Source organism: Oryza sativa, chromosome 4 (genome assembly GCF_034140825.1).
Source record: "Oryza sativa Japonica Group chromosome 4, ASM3414082v1".
NCBI classification, from domain to species: domain Eukaryota; kingdom Viridiplantae; phylum Streptophyta; class Magnoliopsida; order Poales; family Poaceae; genus Oryza; species Oryza sativa.
The window spans coordinates 3,796,144-3,814,544 of record NC_089038.1 but is presented as its reverse complement, the minus strand read 5'-3'; the positions used below and the strand labels follow the sequence as shown (position 1 = coordinate 3,814,544).

At 46.4% G+C, this 18,401-nt stretch overlaps 1 pseudogene; it reads right to left on the bottom strand.

Moving 5' to 3' along the window:
* Positions 1 to 15,324: 15,324 nt before the first annotated feature.
* Positions 15,325 to 16,978, bottom strand: LOC107278730 (uncharacterized; annotated as a pseudogene).
* Between the last annotated feature and the right edge of the window lie 1,423 nt (positions 16,979 to 18,401).

Genomic DNA, 18,401 nt, shown 5'->3' with positions numbered 1-18,401 from the left:
TTTTATCATTATTTATCATATTGATTTTTAATCTCAGATTAATCTCTTGTTATTTTTTGTTGTTGTTCGCATATAATTACGCGGCACTATTGAGGCGATTAATGCTGGTCATGGAGTCGAGGCGTCTCAGCTTTCCGGTCGATCGGCCGCGAGTTCACTTTGCCGGCTTGTCTTCGCCACCGCCATTGCTGATAACAACAACGACTTCACCGCCGGCCTGCCTCCGTCGCCGCCGAGTGGTGCCTCCGCCTACACGGCTGGCCTATTATGCCGCGGCTGTTGGGCGTCTACGACTTCACCGCCGGCCTGCCTCCGTCGCCGCCGATTGGTGCTTCCGCCTACACGGCTGGCCTATTATGCCGCCGCTGTTGGGCGTCTACGACTTCACCGCCGGCCTGCCTCCGTCGCCGCCGAGTGGTGCCTCCGCCTACACGGCTGGCCTTTTATGCCGCTGCTGTTGGGCGTCTACGACTTCACCGCCGGCCTGTCTCCGTCGCCGCCGATTGGTGCTTCCGCCTACACGGCTGGCCTATTATGCCGCCGCTGTTGGGCGTCTACGACTTCACCGCTGGCCCGCCTCCGTCGCCGCCGAGTGGTGCCTCCGCCTACACGGCTGGCCTATTATGCCGCCGCTGTTGGGCGTCTACGACTTCACCGCCGGCCCGCCTCCGTCGCCGCCGAGTGGTGCCTCGCCTACACGGCTGGCCTATTATGCCGCCGCTGTTAGGCGTCTACGACTTCACCGCCGGCCTGCCTCCGTCGCCGCCGAGTGGTGCCTCCGCCTACACGGCTGGCCTATTATGCCGCCGCAGTTGGGCGTCTACGACTTCACCGCCGGCCCGCCTCCGTCGCCGCCGACTGGTGCCTCCGCCTACACGGCTGGCCTATTATGCCGCCGCTGTTGGGCGTCTACGACCTCACCGCCGGCCTGCCTCCGTCGCCGCCGACTGGTGTCCTCGCCTATACGGTTGGTTGGTCATACCACCGTTCATGGGCGTCCACGTCTTCGCCGACCGGCTGGCCTTCGCCGCCGCCGACTGGTGTTTCTGCCTACACGGCTAGCCTATCATGCTGCCGCTGTTGGGTGTCTACGACTTCACCGCCGGCCTGCCTCCGTCGCCGCCGACTGGTGCCTCCGCCTACACGGCTGGCCTATTATGCCGCCGCTGTTGGGCGTCTACGACCTCACCGCCGGCCTGCCTCCGTCGCCGCCGACTGGTGTCCTCGCCTATACGGTTGGTTGGTCATACCACCGTTCATGGGCGTCCACGTCTTCGCCGACCGGCTGGCCTTCGCCGCCGCCGACTGGTGTTTCTGCCTACACGGCTAGCCTATTATGCCGCCGCTGTTGGGCGTCTACGACTTCACCGCCGGCCTGCCTCCGTCGCCGCCGACTGGTGTCCTCGCCTATACGGTTGGTTGGTCACACCACCGTTCATGGGCGTCCACGTCTTCGCCGACCGGCTGGCCTTCGCCGCCGCCGACTGGTGTTTTTGCCTATACGGTTGGCGGACTTCGCCGCTGTTAATGGGCTTCATCATCTACATCACTGGCTTGGTTCCACTGGCGCCGACTGGTGTTTTTGTCACCATTGATGGACTGCTTCGTTCCCACATCGGCTACTTTTGCTGTCACCGCGGGAATATTACAAAGCTAAGTCATCATTTATTTTATTCTTTATATGATATTTTGTCTTTTCCTTCGCCTCACTACATCAACTGGTTCGCCGTTGACTAGTGAGTCGGGGGCTATAGATGTTATATCGTATTTTTTAAACAATTTTCATAATATTTATCTTGATTGCTTGCGACATAATCTGAGTACAAAAGTACCTATCGAGTTATGGAGTTCTATCTTCCTATGCTTTCCGTTTGGTTTGCCAATGGATGGTTGCCTTTGGGCCGATTCCTAGCACCCGGGGGCTCGTTGGATGGACCGAGTAACGCAAGGTGCTAAGTATTATTCGGAATAAATCAAAAGCATAGAGATGAGATAAATTTATTTTCTGCTCTTAATAATTGCAAAAGTACCTAAGTAGTAAATTCTGATCCGTGAAACTTTGTTCCATTAATGACGAACTCATGTCACTCATATGCATGTTTGGGAAATGCCTAGGCCGACTCCCGATGCTTGGGGGCTATGACTAGTCGGACAGAGTGTTTAAACGTACAGAGTCATCTGCTCGGGGAAATCAAAATTGACAAGAGGAGAAATACATATTTATCAATATTTTAAAATACTTGATTTTTTCTCGAGTATTATATTTATATCAGATACTACTCATCCTATATGTTTGTTCTGCAGGATCCAGATCCAGATATGCATAAAAGGGATTCATGGCTTTAAGCTTATCTCTTACGCTCCAGGAATGGATCAGTCAGAACATCACCAACCGGCCGCCTCGTCTGCCGCCGACTGGTGCTTCCGCCTGCACGGCTGACTTATTATGCCGCCGTTGTTGGGCGTCTACGTCTTCACTACCGGTTTGCTTCGGCAACACAACTTTGTCATCATGGTGGAGCGACTTCATCTTTATTATCTTCGGTACCAGCAAACTCTATTGCTGCTACTTCACAAGTTTTGCTACATCACCAACCATGACGTTGTTGTGAATCTCGACATCTCGGCATGCGATGCCGTGTTATTTTACTACAACAAGTGGCTCTCCAACATTCATGATTTCTACTTGGACATCTTCAACACATATCTTCAATCAAGCAATAACTATTCGACGACAAGAGGCTACAGTTCTCGACTCTATGTTCAGTTGTTTCCCAACTAATCAAAGAGTCGGGGGCTACACAAATACAAGGCTCAAAATTTGACAAATTTTATGTCAAGCTGAAGAAATCAATTCATCAACCCACGAGTCAACTCCAGGAGTCATTATCTTCATCTTTGCTTCGGAGCAGACATTCTACTTCAACAACTTCAAATATTTCGCACCTCTGCTTCATCGACCCTGACATCTCTGCTGTTGCTAATGGATGATTATGTTTTCGCCGACTTATTATTTCACCTTCACGGTTGACCTACTATGCAAATGCTGATGAGCGTCTTTGTCATTATTGGTTGCTACACCGCTATTGGCTGGATCACCGACATCGTCATCTTCATCATGTCGGTTGCGTTTGTCGTCGTCAACTACACAACTTTATCGCTGAGCGCCTTCATATTCATTGCTGGCTGACCTGACTGCCGCCGACTGGTTTCTTCGCCTCCATGGCTATGCGACTTCAGTACTTTTGATTGGTATCACTATCTTCACTACCACCAATATTTTTGCCACCTCTGGTGGGCAATATTCTCTCTATATTGGTTGTCTTGTCTCTATGCCAACTGCGTCAGCTACCATCAATGAACAATTGTGACTACGTGCTCAGGGGCTTACTAGCTCAAATACAAGTATTATATCTTCAATTTGGACTTGCTCCGGATACATGCAACATGAATTCATGATCATGGGTCTATTTTATATGCTCAAAGACTGGACTATTTATTATTCCCCGTAAGGGTTATCAACTGAATACTTGCGCCAGTCGGGATTCAATTGTTACATCTATTTTGGAGTATCCCATAAGGGATAACCACTCAGATCAGAAGCTATTCATATGAGTTACGCTTGGTCTATATTACCCGGAAGATTTATTACTCGGGAGCATGTTATATGCGTCATCCTTTAAAGGGTGTCGAAGGCATATGTTTTGGCCTAGGCCTAATATGTCTGCAGCCCATATTTTCAGGTGTGGCCTGTCACGTTCTTTTAGGGACTTAGGCACTTTTTGCTTAGGCCAAAGTGCGCGTGATCAAGTGCCCAATACCTTAAAATCCTTTTATACCGCAGTTACTTAACTTTTTAGGAGTTGGTACAATGCATCTTAAAAGGTGTCAAACAGTAAAGCTTTATATAGCTGTCCCGCTGACTTTTTTATATATAAGTCAAGGTGCTGTTTGGGTTTTTAAGCAATTGATTGGATACAATATCATTGTTTTTCGCCACGTAAGTGTGCATTTTTATTGACCAATATTATGGCTTAGGCTGATTATATATTGTGGTCATTTTCTAGGCGGTTGGTAAATCCTTTATGAGTTTATTTACTCGGATTTTACACCACATATGCCATATATTTCTAGGTGTGGTGAAACCATGTGTCTTCTAGGGACTTAAGCACATCTGTTAAAGCAGTGTGCGCATGGCGTATGCCCAATACTTTGGAAATTTCTTTATTCACAATATACAAGCTTCTTTATAGCTATTTTGCTATATCACTCATCATATTTTACAAAGCAGTTGGTATATCACTCGGATCATGTTATTTGGAGGATTCACACCGCATATGCTATATATTGATATCAAGTCACTTGGTTGATTACGATTATCAAAACCACTCGGTTGGTTGGATTATTTATTCCTTGACTATATGCTTGGTTTGTTCAATTAACCACATTGTCGGGGGCTACACCTATTAGGTGCATCTAGTCGGTGCACCTGACTTTATTTTCCAGCCCTCCACAGTCTTCAGATTTGGTAAAAGTACTCGGGAGACCATGACAAAGATGATTGAAGCACTCGGCTTTGGAGTAATCTGGTTCGAGAGAAGATTATCTTTTCGACTGCGAAGGTCTCAGGGGCTACTGTGGATATTATGGGTACCCCATACCCATACGGCATGGTTATCCGACTAGTCATAGGGGATAACTTATATCTATGGAATATGTAATAGATCATGACTCGGGTATTACGTTTCCTTATATATTACGGAACAGCCTAAAGTCCTGGTTTGATAATATTGTAAAGTAGATTTAGGAAACCGATACCGTATTGGTTAAGGTTTCTATTTTGTAATCCTGCCCCCCACCCTATATAAGGTAGGCAGGAGGCCCTCTAGGGGGCATGAGACAACCTGATCGTCAGATCAATACACACTCGGCGGATTCAAATCCCCAAACAGGAGTAGGGTATTACCTCTCATTGAGAGGGCCTGAACCTGTCTAAATCCTTTGTCTCTGCATCCATCCACTTTTAGGTCTCGTGCGCTACCCCCTTTTATTATTGCCGAAATCATGTTTCGACAATACGGGAGGAGCTTCCTAAGCAACAAACAATATGACGAGCTTCACATCCACTTTCAACAAGAAGTCAAAGAAACAGCAAAAAAGTTCAGAATATTGATGAATCACCCATGTGCCCTGTTCATGTGACTGTACATGGTTGCATCTCACGGATCAACCCCATCAAGTTAGTTCTTCGTCAGTAGTAAAAAATTTGGGTTCACGCGATTAAGTAGTTAAGTACAGCTCCAGACATGTGCCTCTTTGCCAATTGCACCATGGTGTTAATCGATCTGATATTGTTTAACTAGTAGGGAATCACGGTGATGCAATTAGATGCCAGAAATAGGAACGTAATGTGGGCCCTAGCTAGGTTTTGTACATCGGAAACCTCATGTGTTTATAATACCATTTCATAAATCAGTAGATTGCACACATATGGAAAGTTACATATCATGTTTAACTGACATAGTTATAAAGGTCTTACTATACATTAATAATACTAGAGTTGCCCGAGTAGAACTAGACCAAACATGGTTGATTACAATACCAAACACCCAAAGGAGTAGATGACATAGTGGAAAAGAAGCTGCGATGGTCCATCTTATTCCACAGGCGATGACTGGAGAAACCTAGGTCCCTACTCTATCTTCTTCGGCTCCTCCTCGTCCATGTAGCACTTGTACGGGTCGAATCCTACCCATACTCAAGCCAATACTACATAATGCATTAGTGCACATAAGGGGTTCAAGAATAGCTCGGTTTATTAACATAAAGCTAGATTTCACAAACCTATCACCTGGCAGTTTTAAATAAAAAAGTTGAAGTTGTGGTTAATCAACGAAGATTCATCTACCTTCTCCAAGCTTCGCTTGGTTCGGTTTACCCTCGTATCTAGGTTCCCACATTTCTCACCATTCTGAACTTCCTACACGTCAGGAGAGGTCACACAATCGCTTCCAATACTATTCTGAGTAGAATTAAAACTTATGAGGCTAGTCAAGACTAGTACACGTCCCGACGCTCACACTGTATTGTATGTATGCTTTTAATCTCGCACTCCATGCCACTCCAACCAATGCCATTGGGAATGTCTTGGTTTTAGAAGAATTCCAGTGAAAGTTTTATCGAAATCCGATTTAAAACGAGTGAGTTATGGCATTTCAAATATTTAAATTTGAATTAAATCAGATTAATGGGAAAATTGCAAAAATCACCCCATAAGTCACTTGAAGTTTGACATTCCACCCCATAAGTTATTTTGTTGCAAATGCCCACTCACCTACTCAATTTTGTTGCAACAACCACCCCAGTAAACACATGCTTAACCGAATCAACATGTTTTTATAAAATGTGATCTATCAATGTGGTCTTTACCAAAACTAAATACTTCTAGAGTATTATTGATACATTTTTTTTGTAAGATTCCACAAATAAAATTGTGGACGAGAGCTTAAACATTATAGCATCGAGTTTCGCTATATGAACAAAACTAATCAAATATGGAAAATAAGTCGAATGTAAACACTTAGACAAGATTGACTTGGCTAGCTTAGCATGTGGTAACCCTACATCAGCAATAACAAACTGATTCGGTTAAGCACGTGCGCATTGGGCAGGGTTTTTAATTTTGAAATTGGATTTTATGCCGGGGGTTTCTGAAATTTCTGGCTGAAATCATTTGAAAATTTGACTGAATTTGAATAAAATTTAACCAATTTTTTTAAAAAATGCAAAAAACCAAAAATTTCGGGCGAGATTTGAGCGTGCCGGTGGTGGTGGGGGGGCGAAATAACCGAAATTTCGGAAATTTCGAACCAAAATTTCAAACCCTAGCATTGGGTGGTTTTTCAACAAAACTTAGTAGCGGGTGGGTATTTGCAACAAAATGACTTATGGAGTGGAATAAACTTCAAGTGACTTGTGGGGTGGTTTTTGCAATTTTCCCCAGATTAATTGCAAAAATTCTCTGTTCAGTTATTTTATGTTTTGTAAGAGTTATTTTTTGGAAGAAAACCTTTTTTTCAGTGACAGCGTTATACCACAGTATTTTATTTAGAGAACATTTATTTTTAGAGGGAAAAACACTAAACCATTGATAGGTGGTCAACTTGACTTGGCCCACATGTTAGTGTCATAGCAGTTAAACAAGGTTTTAAATCCATTTTACAAACTAGGGTTGGCTTGCACGGCGGCTGGCCAGGGCGGAGGCCGATGCGCCTGAAGTGAGGGTCGTGGCGACCTCGTCCGTCCCCTAAGCGGTGGGGGTGGGTGTCACGCCCGGAATTTCTATCCAAAATTCCAAACGCTTACATGTGTGTGAACCCTCGTCCAGGAATCAGCCGAGGCACACAATAACAAATTGATAATAGAGTACAATTATTACTCTAATTAATAAGCGAATAAAATATCATTACAGAGGTAGATAGTTCCTCTCAATCAATAAAGATCTAAGCAGCGGAAAAAAAGATGAACGGCGCAGACGGCTCCACTCCACAGGCAGCTTGACCAAGGCTACACCTAATCCTCCACACCATCAGCTTCACTGTAGAACTCTTCCTCTGATGAATGATTGCAAGGTGAGTATATGACATACTCAGCAAGCCACGCAGCAAATATGCAAGTGCACAGGATAACAAAGGATGGCATAATAGGGTTCCATTTGCAAAAGCAGCATTTAGCAAACATTTGAGAATTTAATAAAACAGTTAAGTAATTAAACAATATTAATCCAACGCTATACAACATACACTGGTGTATAGGCCCAACCATTCTGAACAACCATCCCGGCTGCACAGTTCTATCTCCAAACCAGGAATATACCATTCCAAACCAGGAGCTAATCAAATTATTACCAAATATAGCATTATTTACTATGGTGAGAAGGGTGAGACTAATCACGAAAGACATTGTTAGACCCGCCCATAACCGCGGGCACGGCTATTCGAATAGTTTTACTCTGATCAGAGGTGTACCACTGTACCCACAAGACACAACCCCACATCATGTCACCATGTGCCTCAATACCACCACGGTACCTCGGAAAGGAGCTGTGACAGTACCCCTTATACAACACAATCCACTGCAGCGCACCTTCCTGGATCATAATCACCCCCTTATAAACAAGGCATGGACTCCCCAGCGACCCCCGTGGGCTTATCTCCGCCACTTCTCAGTCTGGTGCCCCGCAATGAACCATGCTATACAAAAGGTAAAGTCGTTGCCCATGCTGGCTTGTGGCTGGCACGGTTAATGTTTCACAACCGAAACTCGTGAACCGGTCCTTAATTGTCATGAGCACGACCATCAAAACCATGTGCTCACAACCCACCATTACCAGGTTTTAGTTGGCACATTAATTAATTAACTAATCACGATTGACCATCGTGAACTATCATTAAGCCATCATTAAAATAACAGTGAGTCATAAGTTATCCCAATAGTGTGCTAATGTTTTCTAAGCAGGGCTAAGCAATTATATCTAATATCTAGTTGAACCAATAAATATAGCTCAACTAGTCAAGTTATAATAACCCAAGGTATCAAGGAATGAAGTAATCAAGAACAAACAGGCTATAACAAACAATAGGTTAATTCCACCCAATGACATTCGAAAATAAATGAAATATTTGAATAGAAACAATAGCTTAAAATAGGATCAACATGCTCAAAGGGTTGTTTGGGATCTGTGTGACTTGCCTTGCTGGCCTTGGAACTCTTCAAACTCTTCTCCGGCGAAAACGGACTCTCCGGAAACGACGGAATCTAAGCAAAGAGAAGCAAAATCACCAAAACAGCACATAAACAAGCATGAACAGTACATGTGGATATTTTTAATGTGTAGATCTCAATTTTAGAAAAAATTAGAGACTTGAACCAACTAAATCGGAGCTAAGATGAATTAGTTATGAATTTTTAAAGATTAAATCGGATTAAAACACTTATATCGGTTTAAATTGAATTATGACGCAATAATGAATTATTTTTGAAAAGGAAAAGGGGATTTATTGCGTCAGCGGGCTAGGGTTAGCGGTGGACCGGGCGCACGGGCGGCGGTTCACGCGAACGGACGGCCGAGATCGATCCAATCCAAGATGGACGGTCGAGATCCATCTGGTCCACGGCGGTTCACGGCGGACGGTCCCGATGACGTCGGCAATGACGTCACCGACAGCGGCGGCGGCTCGGCGGGGCAAACGGCTCGGGCGGCGCACGCTCGCCGGCGAACGGCGGCGCGAGGACGCAAACGGAAAGCACCGGGACGAAGCGGGCGGCACGGCGAACTCACCGGCGACCAAAACGACGGCGGAAGATCAACGGACGGCGACGGCGACGAGGAGGAAACGGCGAAGCTCTTCGGGTCGACGACGGCGATGACGCTCCGGCGGTCTTCAGCGGCGGCGAAGGGGCGGACGAGGACGGCGACGCGACGGCGATCACGACGGCGGCCTTCCCGAGCGACGGCGACGGCTGGAACGACGGCGGCGCACGGCTGGAGCGGCGGCGGCGACGGCAAAGCTAGGGCGCACGGCGCTAGGGCTCTTCCGACAACGAGAGGCGAAGGCGAGGGTGGCGGCGGGTAGAGGAGAGCTCGGGGGTCCTTTTAAAGGGGCTCGGAGGCGGCGACGTAGGCCCACGGCGACCGGCGACGGCGAAGGAAACCTCGGGCTTGGAGAGAGGGAAACCGATCCGAATCGAACTCGATTCCACGAGCTTCCAAAACGTTTTAGCCGATGATTCCAAAGGAGAAAAGGTAGAGGAGAACCCGGAGATTGTTTCCCCTCTATTGATTCGGCCGGAGAAGGAAAGGAGCGGCCGAATTTGGAAGGAAACGGCGGCGGCGGCGCGCTAGGGTTTCGGGCGGCGGCGGCGCGAGGAGGACGAAGGGTCCGACAGGTGGGACCCACCTGTCAGCGACCGAACACGCGCGCGCGGCGGCTGCGGACTGGGCCGAGGGAAAGAGAGAGAGAGAGAGGGTTTTGGGCCGACTTTCGGCCCAAAGCCAAAAGAGGACTTTTTAAAACCTTTTTCAATTTAAATTATTTCTTAAATGCAATTCCATTTATTAAAAATACTTCCTTAGCTCAAATAAATCCCAGAAAAATCTAGGAATTATAGAATTAAGCAAAGTATTTAATAAAATTTTATCTGGCCCCATTTTATATTGGAATTTATTAATTAAAACTAGATCTTCTCTTCTAGGCTTTTAAAATAAATTCTAAAAATTCCATTTAAACAACAATTTATATATTTTGAATTTTTTAGGGTGTGACGGGCTCGGGACGGCCATGGTAGTAGACTAGTAGCGGTGAGAGCTTGGTCTCCGCAAAATTCGCCAGAGGTGGCGAGCAATTGGCTGTGTCGTGGCTTGGGATGGCTTCCTAGGGACTAGTGGAAGGCTTTGCATCCGATAGAGCGACAAGGGGCCCTAGATTGTGGTGTGGTCTTCAGTGGCCTCCACGCGGGTGCGGCGGTGCAAGGTGGACACCAGCGACGACGCCGACGATGCGTAATCGATGAGGAGCGGGGTAGGGATGGGTACACATGAGGGCGGCGAAGCATTTCGTACGGATCGTGGCGCGGGACTGAGCAGAGCACGGGATCATGCATGCGCTTGCATGGGGCTAGGGTGAGCGCGGCGCCATCATAAATTCGGGAAGTGTGATTTTACTCACTATGTAAAGTCGGGAAGTCACCAAAAAGTACTAAAATCCACAGTTCATTATGATTTACCTGTTTTATCAGAGCAAGATACATGGAAACTGTTTCTAAGAAGTATTGGAAGGTGTAAGGAAAATTTGGATTCAGAATTTACAAAAATTGGAACATATATCATAAGAAAATGTGATGGGTTTCCTTTAGCAGTCAAAACTCATGGTGGCATCATGGCCAGAATGATATAAGTAGTTGGCTGGCAATCAGGGACAGTGAATTGTGGAATGTCAAGGAAAGGGTGCTCTAAGTCCCTCCGGTTGAGCAATGTTCATCATTTGCCAGCTTATTTGTAGCAGTGTTTCCTTCGCTGTTCAGTATTTCCAGAAGGTTACTTAGTTTAGAGACAATTACCACTTGATTGCTCAATGGATAGGAGAGGTTTTAATTATTCCAATCAATGAACTAGAGTAACAAGAAGATGTTGGAAATGGATATTTTGATTCTCTTCTAAAGATATCATATTTCAAAGATGTAGTTCAAAATCAGCACACTGCACACAGATATAGTGACTTGCAAGATGCATGTCTTGGTTCATGATCTTACTTATTAATTTTACAAGATTAAATTGTTGTCATGCCTAAAACGTGCACGAGCTATATCTCAGCCAGAGCGAGATTTCAGATGAAACCCATCACATTAGGCAACTTTTTAACTGATATCAATGAGCGAGGAGACGATGTCAGGACGGAGGAGGAGGTGTTGGAGGGGGTGGGGCGGAAGAGGAGGAGGTGGTGGCGCACGACGGCACGCTACGCAGAGCGGAGGAGACAGCGTTACGCGATGCGGAATTGCGGAGTTGGGGAGAGGAGGCGTCCAGGTGGGGGGTGGAAGCAGACATGCGTGCGTCGTCACATGTGTTACGGAGAGGGAGAGATAATGCAATACAGCCGGCGGTGCAGGGGAATATTAGGTTGTTTGCTCATCTGCTGGGCATATTGGGCAGCCTCCTGGGCTGAATTTTTGGTTGTTACCAAGATTAAGAACCTACTTTTCCATTGGAAAAAGTACACCCAAGGTCCCTCAACTTGTCATCGAGATACAAAATCGTCCTCAAACCGCAAAACCAGATATCCCACGTCCCTTAACTAATCAAAACCGGTCACAAAAGGTCCCTCAGCGGTTTTGACCCCAGTTTTAGTCTACTTGGCGGCTGACTCAGTGTGGGACCGACATGGGCCCCACATGTCAGCGTAATCCACGTCATCACCCTACTCTTTCTCCTTTTCTCTCTTTCTGGGCGAGGCAAAACGGCGGGAGGCCAGCAGGCGAGGCGGGAGGAGGGCGGTAGCGCCGTGACGATGGCTTGTGGCTAGCGCCCGGCGGCAGCAGCTAGGAAACACAGCGACGAGCGAGAAGGGGAGCACGACGGCAGCCTCGATTCATTCCGACTCCCTCGCATCGCCGCCTTTTTCTTTTTCCTCCAAATCCAACCCCCCCTCTCCCCCTTCTCCGGTGCAGCGGTGGCAGCGACGACACCGGAGACGCCGACGCTCCCTCGGCTCGCCAAAAGGTACCCCAGCCATCTCTCTCTTCCTCCCTCCTGCTTCCGTTCTGAATGAAAAAAAACGATCGATCTACAGCCATGGCGAACCTGGGTGGCGGCGCCGAAGTGCACGCGCGTCTTCTCGCTCACCGACGACGTCCTTGTTTAAGGTGGTAAACAACGTCTACGAGGTCGGTGCTGCGCCGCACACCACGCGTCCGCCATTGCGATATACCGGAGCGACCTCCTCCGATTTTCCTGCCGATAAGGAGCAATCAATAGAGATAAACTTGATTTGTTAGTTCGTTTTGTTGCTGGGCCATAGTCCGGTGACAATAATTTAACTTATTCCTATGTTTCCGTGTTTGGAACTGCCTTTTCCTCCGCGCGCGTGACCAGCAGAAATCGTTTAGATAAATCAAAACCCTAGCTTATCTCTTTAATTTGATCGATAAGCAAGCTTATCTAGCCGATAAATCAAAACCGCGGATATGCATAATACGCCGTGATCACGTCATTCACGGATATGGGCTAAGTCCAGGGGCAAGCGCATCCATTTCTTAATTAAGCCCGCTAATCACCTCACCCCTAATCGAGCACCATATATGTTTGTGCATAACTATGCATGCATGCATGCACGTAGTTGCTTCACCGGCCAAATAACATAGCTTGCTCTTGATTCTCTGTAATCTGTATACACACGCATATGTATAACACACGCATATATATACTAATTGACCAAGTATAGATTGGGCACAGTGTGGATTTCTATATTTGCATGACGCATGCACGCATGAAATGGCAAGCTAGCTAGCCTCCACACCGCCGACCCGCTCCTCTCCGAGGTCATCGCCTCCACCGATGCCCCGGCCTTCATTTGGTTCCCTTCCCGCCCCCACCTTCCACTCCATCCTCCACCAGCAGTTCGCTCCCTCCGCCGCCGCCTCCATCTACGCTCCATTCCTCGCGCGCGATCCTGATGCCGCGGTGGTCAACCCCACCGTGGTGCTCGTCCTCTCTGCACTATTGGCGTCTCTGCCCGGTGAGGAGGTCGCCACTGGCCTCCCCGCCCCCCCTGCTTGCCCTACCTCCCCCCTCGACAGCGGCCTGCCTTCGCGCCTGCGGCCTCTGCAACGGCAGGCGAGAGCGGTGGCGGAGCAGCGGCGGCAGCGTGTCGCCAGACGCTAGCCGCCGCCGTCGTGTTGCCCATCACCGGCCGCCGATGTCCTCCCTAGCTGCCTAGTGCCTTCCCAGACGAGAAGAGTGAGAGAGAGAGGAGAAAGGGAGAGGAGGGGAGAGGGTATGACGTGGCCAGCTGGCATGTGGGGCCCACATGGGTCCCACGTGACTCAGCAGCCACGTCAGACAAAACTGGGTTGAAAACTACCAAGGGATCTCGGGTGACCGGTTTTGTATAGTTGAGGGACCCCCCATATCTGGTTTTACGGTTCGAGGACGCTTTTGTATCCCGATGACAAGTTGAGGGTCCTTCGGTGTACTTTTTCCTTTTGCATTTGATTTTAATAAGTCTATTTTGCCTCTCTCAAATCTTGTTCCTAGTTAAATAGCCTCCCTCAACCGTAAAGCCGGGTATAATACATCGTCCATCTTCAAAAACCAGTGTAAATTAACTCCTCCGGTGGTTTTGGATGTAGTTTTTGCTGACATGGCAGGTGGGACTGACATGCATTTCATTTTTTTTCCTCACCTCTCTACTTTGTTTCTCCTCTCTCACCTTCCATCAACAAAAGAGGCCAGGCGGCAGCGCCGGTACCTAGCTTTGCAGGCAGCAACTACCGTCACTGGTGTCGGGCAGCGTGCCTCGGGCGCCCGACGTCATGTGGTCATGGTTGGCTCGATGCACCACATGTAGATGGGGAGGAGCTCGCCGGCAGTATCACTTAAGGAAGGAGCTCGCTGGTCAGCCGCTGCATGTGGTGGAGGAGCTCGCCTCCCTCGATGACGGCGAGCTACTAAGTTGTCCCATCGCGCCAAGCAGAGAGCTCAGTCCAAGTACACACGAGAGGAGGAGCTCGTCGGTCCGTCACACACACTAGGAGGACCTGGCCAGCCACGACGCGTGGGGGAGGAGCTCCCCAACTCGTCGTGCACGCGAGGAGGAGCTCGTCAGCCAGCCGCGCGTGGAAGGAGGAGCTCCCAGCCACGGAGCGTAGGGCAGGAGCTCGCCTGCCGACCGTGCACACGGGTTGGACCTTTCCGGTTGTGGCACGTGGGGAGGAGATAGTTGGCCGGCTGCGCTCGATGGGAGGACTCACCGACTGCGACACATGCAGGGAGGATCTCGTTGGCTCACTATGAGTGGGGTGAGGAGCTCTTTCGCTAACCAACCGGTTGCATTCGATAGGAGGAGTTATTGGCCATCGCATGTAGGAAAGAGCTCGCCGGCCAACCAACTGCTAGAAGGTGAGTGAGAAGGAAGAGAGGAGAAAGAGAGAGGTGAGGAAGAGGATGAGATGAGGTGGAAATCACTAAGAGGTGCGTCCCATATGCTGACTTAACGAGTTAACTATGGTCAAACTGCCACGTTAGGAGAAACCGCTTTCAAAACCACTAAAAGAGCTGATTTGCACCATTTTTCAAAGATAAGAGAGGCGTTATGCCCAGTTTTTCGGTTGAAGGAGGCGATTCAACCAATAGCAAGAGAGGAGGGAGGCAAAATAGACTTACTACTTTGGTTTTTTATGCTTTTATATCCGCATTTGAGTTCTCATCAAGATAGTGAAATCGGTGATGAAGATACAGGGAAACAAGTGAGAAAAAATATCAAAGAATATTTATAACAAATCGGCAACCAATTATATGTTCATAAGTCGTTGATAAGTAAATTATATCATCAAGGGACATAGCTAGTCATGATTCGATCTATTGTCTTTCTGGTTTTCATTCGTCATTAAAAATTGGAATGTTGAGCAGTCTCAGTCGGCCATATGCGAATAATACTTCCTCTGTTTACTCAATAAGCCAACCTCTTTGCCATTTTATCTCATTGCAATGTACAGACGATGTGTATGATTAATGAAAAAATGCCTTAACACATTGCAACGCACGGATAATTAAAAAGATAAATTTGATCCACATATTACAATAAGAATTTTGAAATCTCACAATTATGATCTATTTCTGAATTGTAAACCCATTTCACAATATCAATTTATTTTAGTATTTTCAACAGAGTAAAGACATGGTGTGGCCCTCGGAGCCAGACCATACAGAGAGATATAAATGTTTCAAGAAAAAAAATATGCGCTAAATATTCTCCTTGAGCCAATCAACTTGTGCTTCTGACAGAATATGTTTATGTTCTGCAGTTAAAATGTCCAACTGAAGCTTATCATATTCACTCTTCATGAAATGAGCAGCTGGGATTTCCTTCACTTCCCCATTAAGGTCTCCAGACTCCATGATTTTGCATGTGTCCTTTACCTCCAATAACACGTCTAATTCCATCCTGAGCCTCTCAACCCCTGCTTCACACGAGCTATGTTGATGCGCTGCTGTCAAGACCTCCAACTGAATATTATCATTTTCACCCTTCATCAAATCCATGGTAGTCGGTATTTCCTCCACATCCATCTTATGGTCTTCCAATTCTTTCATAGTTTCTGCCTTCTCAGCATCAAATGCATTTGCAGCTGCCTCTTTCCTATGGGCCACTGCAATCGATTCCATCTTGAGCCTCTCAACCTCCAACCAAAGCTTATTATTTTCTATCTTCATCTTATCACAGTCAGCCTCCAATTCCTGATTCTTCACTAGAGCTACCTTGAGCCAGACTCCAAAGATGCGGCCCTCGCATCCATTTCTGCCTTTTGGACCCCAAGGACCCTCAATTCTTCCACCTTATCCTTAATTTTCTTCTCCGCTACATGTTGGTATGTATCGGCAGCATTCATAACCACCAAAACCGCCTTCCTTGCATCCTCCAGGTCCTCAACTTTTGCTTTAATTTGCTTCCTTGCTAATTCTTGGTATTTATCAGTAGCGTTGATTAACAGAAGGCCTGCCTTCCTGGTGTTCGCCAATTCCTCTTCCTTTGTCCTAATTTGCTTCTTTGCTAATTGTTGGTATGTATCAGCAGCATTCATGAACATCAAACCCGCCTTCCTCATGTCCTCCCGTTGCTTCACTAGCTCACCAGACAGTTTGGTGTTTTGGTTCTCCAACTCCTGTACCTTGTACTCCAGTGTAGAGACCTTTCCTAAGTACACAGATACCGCTCTCCTCTTCTTCTCCAGTTGATTCTTCAGATCATCCTTCTCATTGGATAGCGAGATGTTTTGGTACACCAAATTCCCCACCCTGTGCTCCAGGTTACGCTTCTCATTGTACAGTCTAGTGTTTTGGCGCTCCAACTCTTGCGCCCTTTCGTACCACCACCACCTCCTGCAGCGAATGTTATAGAGGGAGCATTAGAAAAGAGAGATGAGACCATAATGCGTACATGCACGGGAATTCGATCAATTGGAAAGAAAGAAAATGATGTCTTGGTCCACTCAAATACCATGACATGCTGTAGAGACTTGGAGGAGTGGTCGATGATCACTCTCGGTCACTGTTGTCACGCACTTGTCAGTGGTGGAAGATGCATGCTCATGCGGATGGAATGAAGCTGCCTTTGGGTGAATACATATAGGGTATAGGCAGAGGAGGGACAGGTGGATGGCATTGAGTGACGGTGAAGAAGAGGATAGAGTGTTGGTGAGGAAGAGGAAAGGAGCAGAGGAGGGAAGGCATGGTGTAATGGTGAAGAAGAGGAAGGATAGAGTGCTGGTGAAGCGAAGTTAGGATGAGATGATCCATGAATGACGTCTCACAAAGAGTACAGTGGATGAGAAGATCAATGCGAAGGTTATCAGCTGTTATCTTTTTATTTGTTCTATATGACCTCATACATACTCTCATTCAAGTCATTAATATATCACGTTTTTAACACTAAAATCAGTAACGTGGAATATTAATGACTGGAGGGAGTACTTATCTATGGCCTCTGACTATTATCCATCCTTGATTGTTTCACAAACTAATGTTAACGACTGCAGTCTGAAACTTCCCTTAGAGCACCCGCAATGGTAAAGTAAGGTGCTATCTATAAAACATGTACATCTCAGCAATAGACTCGATTAATAGTAAACCACCTTAATAGTATGTTTACATTGGTATCTATAGCTCTCTCATGCATTGCCTCGTTTTTCTCTATAGACTATCTCTAAGTTAGTAGATAGCTTTGCTCTCTCTCTTCATTTAATACATTCCAAATAGGAAAATATGCTGACATGGATCTCTTGTAGAGAGCCTATAGATAACCATTGTGGGTGCCCTTATGGCAAATCCACGAATTAATATGCATACGGTTGTCAGAAACATGTGCTAAACTGCTAATCAGCCTTACCGCCGAACTGCCGAAGCCTGACAAATAATGCACTTCACTATTGTCCAGGTCCAAACGTACTGCAATTTTCAGACGAGTTCACCTGATTTTTGATGGCAATGCCAATGATCGAAATTGCTGGATATCTGTTCGCCATTACAAGGCCCTTTGTCGATTCTCATGTTCAGGAATATTAACCAATGCGGAAGGAACATGCAGCTCTCTGTTAACAAATATTATTATGATTACCATCCGAATTTATTTTATGGTTGCCCTTGCTTAATGTCTGGATACGTTATGAATACTGCCACTGCATTATACTTTCCTGATAGCACACAGGAACTTTTTTTCCTTTTTTTTCCTCTTTCCAATACAACAAACATACGAGCTGATCATCGCACATTTATATAGAAAATGGACGTGACTACACAGCTAGTGGTAGCTGGTTTGTCTAAACTAGCTACCACTCCATCTATGAGAGATCCTATCTACCAATATTTCAAATAAAATTTTCTCTTAAACTACTCATCCGATCTACGATCCGATTACACCGTTGTGTTCGTAATAATTAAATCTTTCTAACAAGATCTCACATGATTATATTTTGATAAAAAATTATAAATTACTTTTATAATATATCTAAATTACTTTTAGATTTCACTAAGTTACTTCTTAGACATATAAAAGTAAATTTAATAAAGCCTAAAAGTAATTTACATATATTATAGAAGTAACTTTTATAATATATATGTAAATTACTTT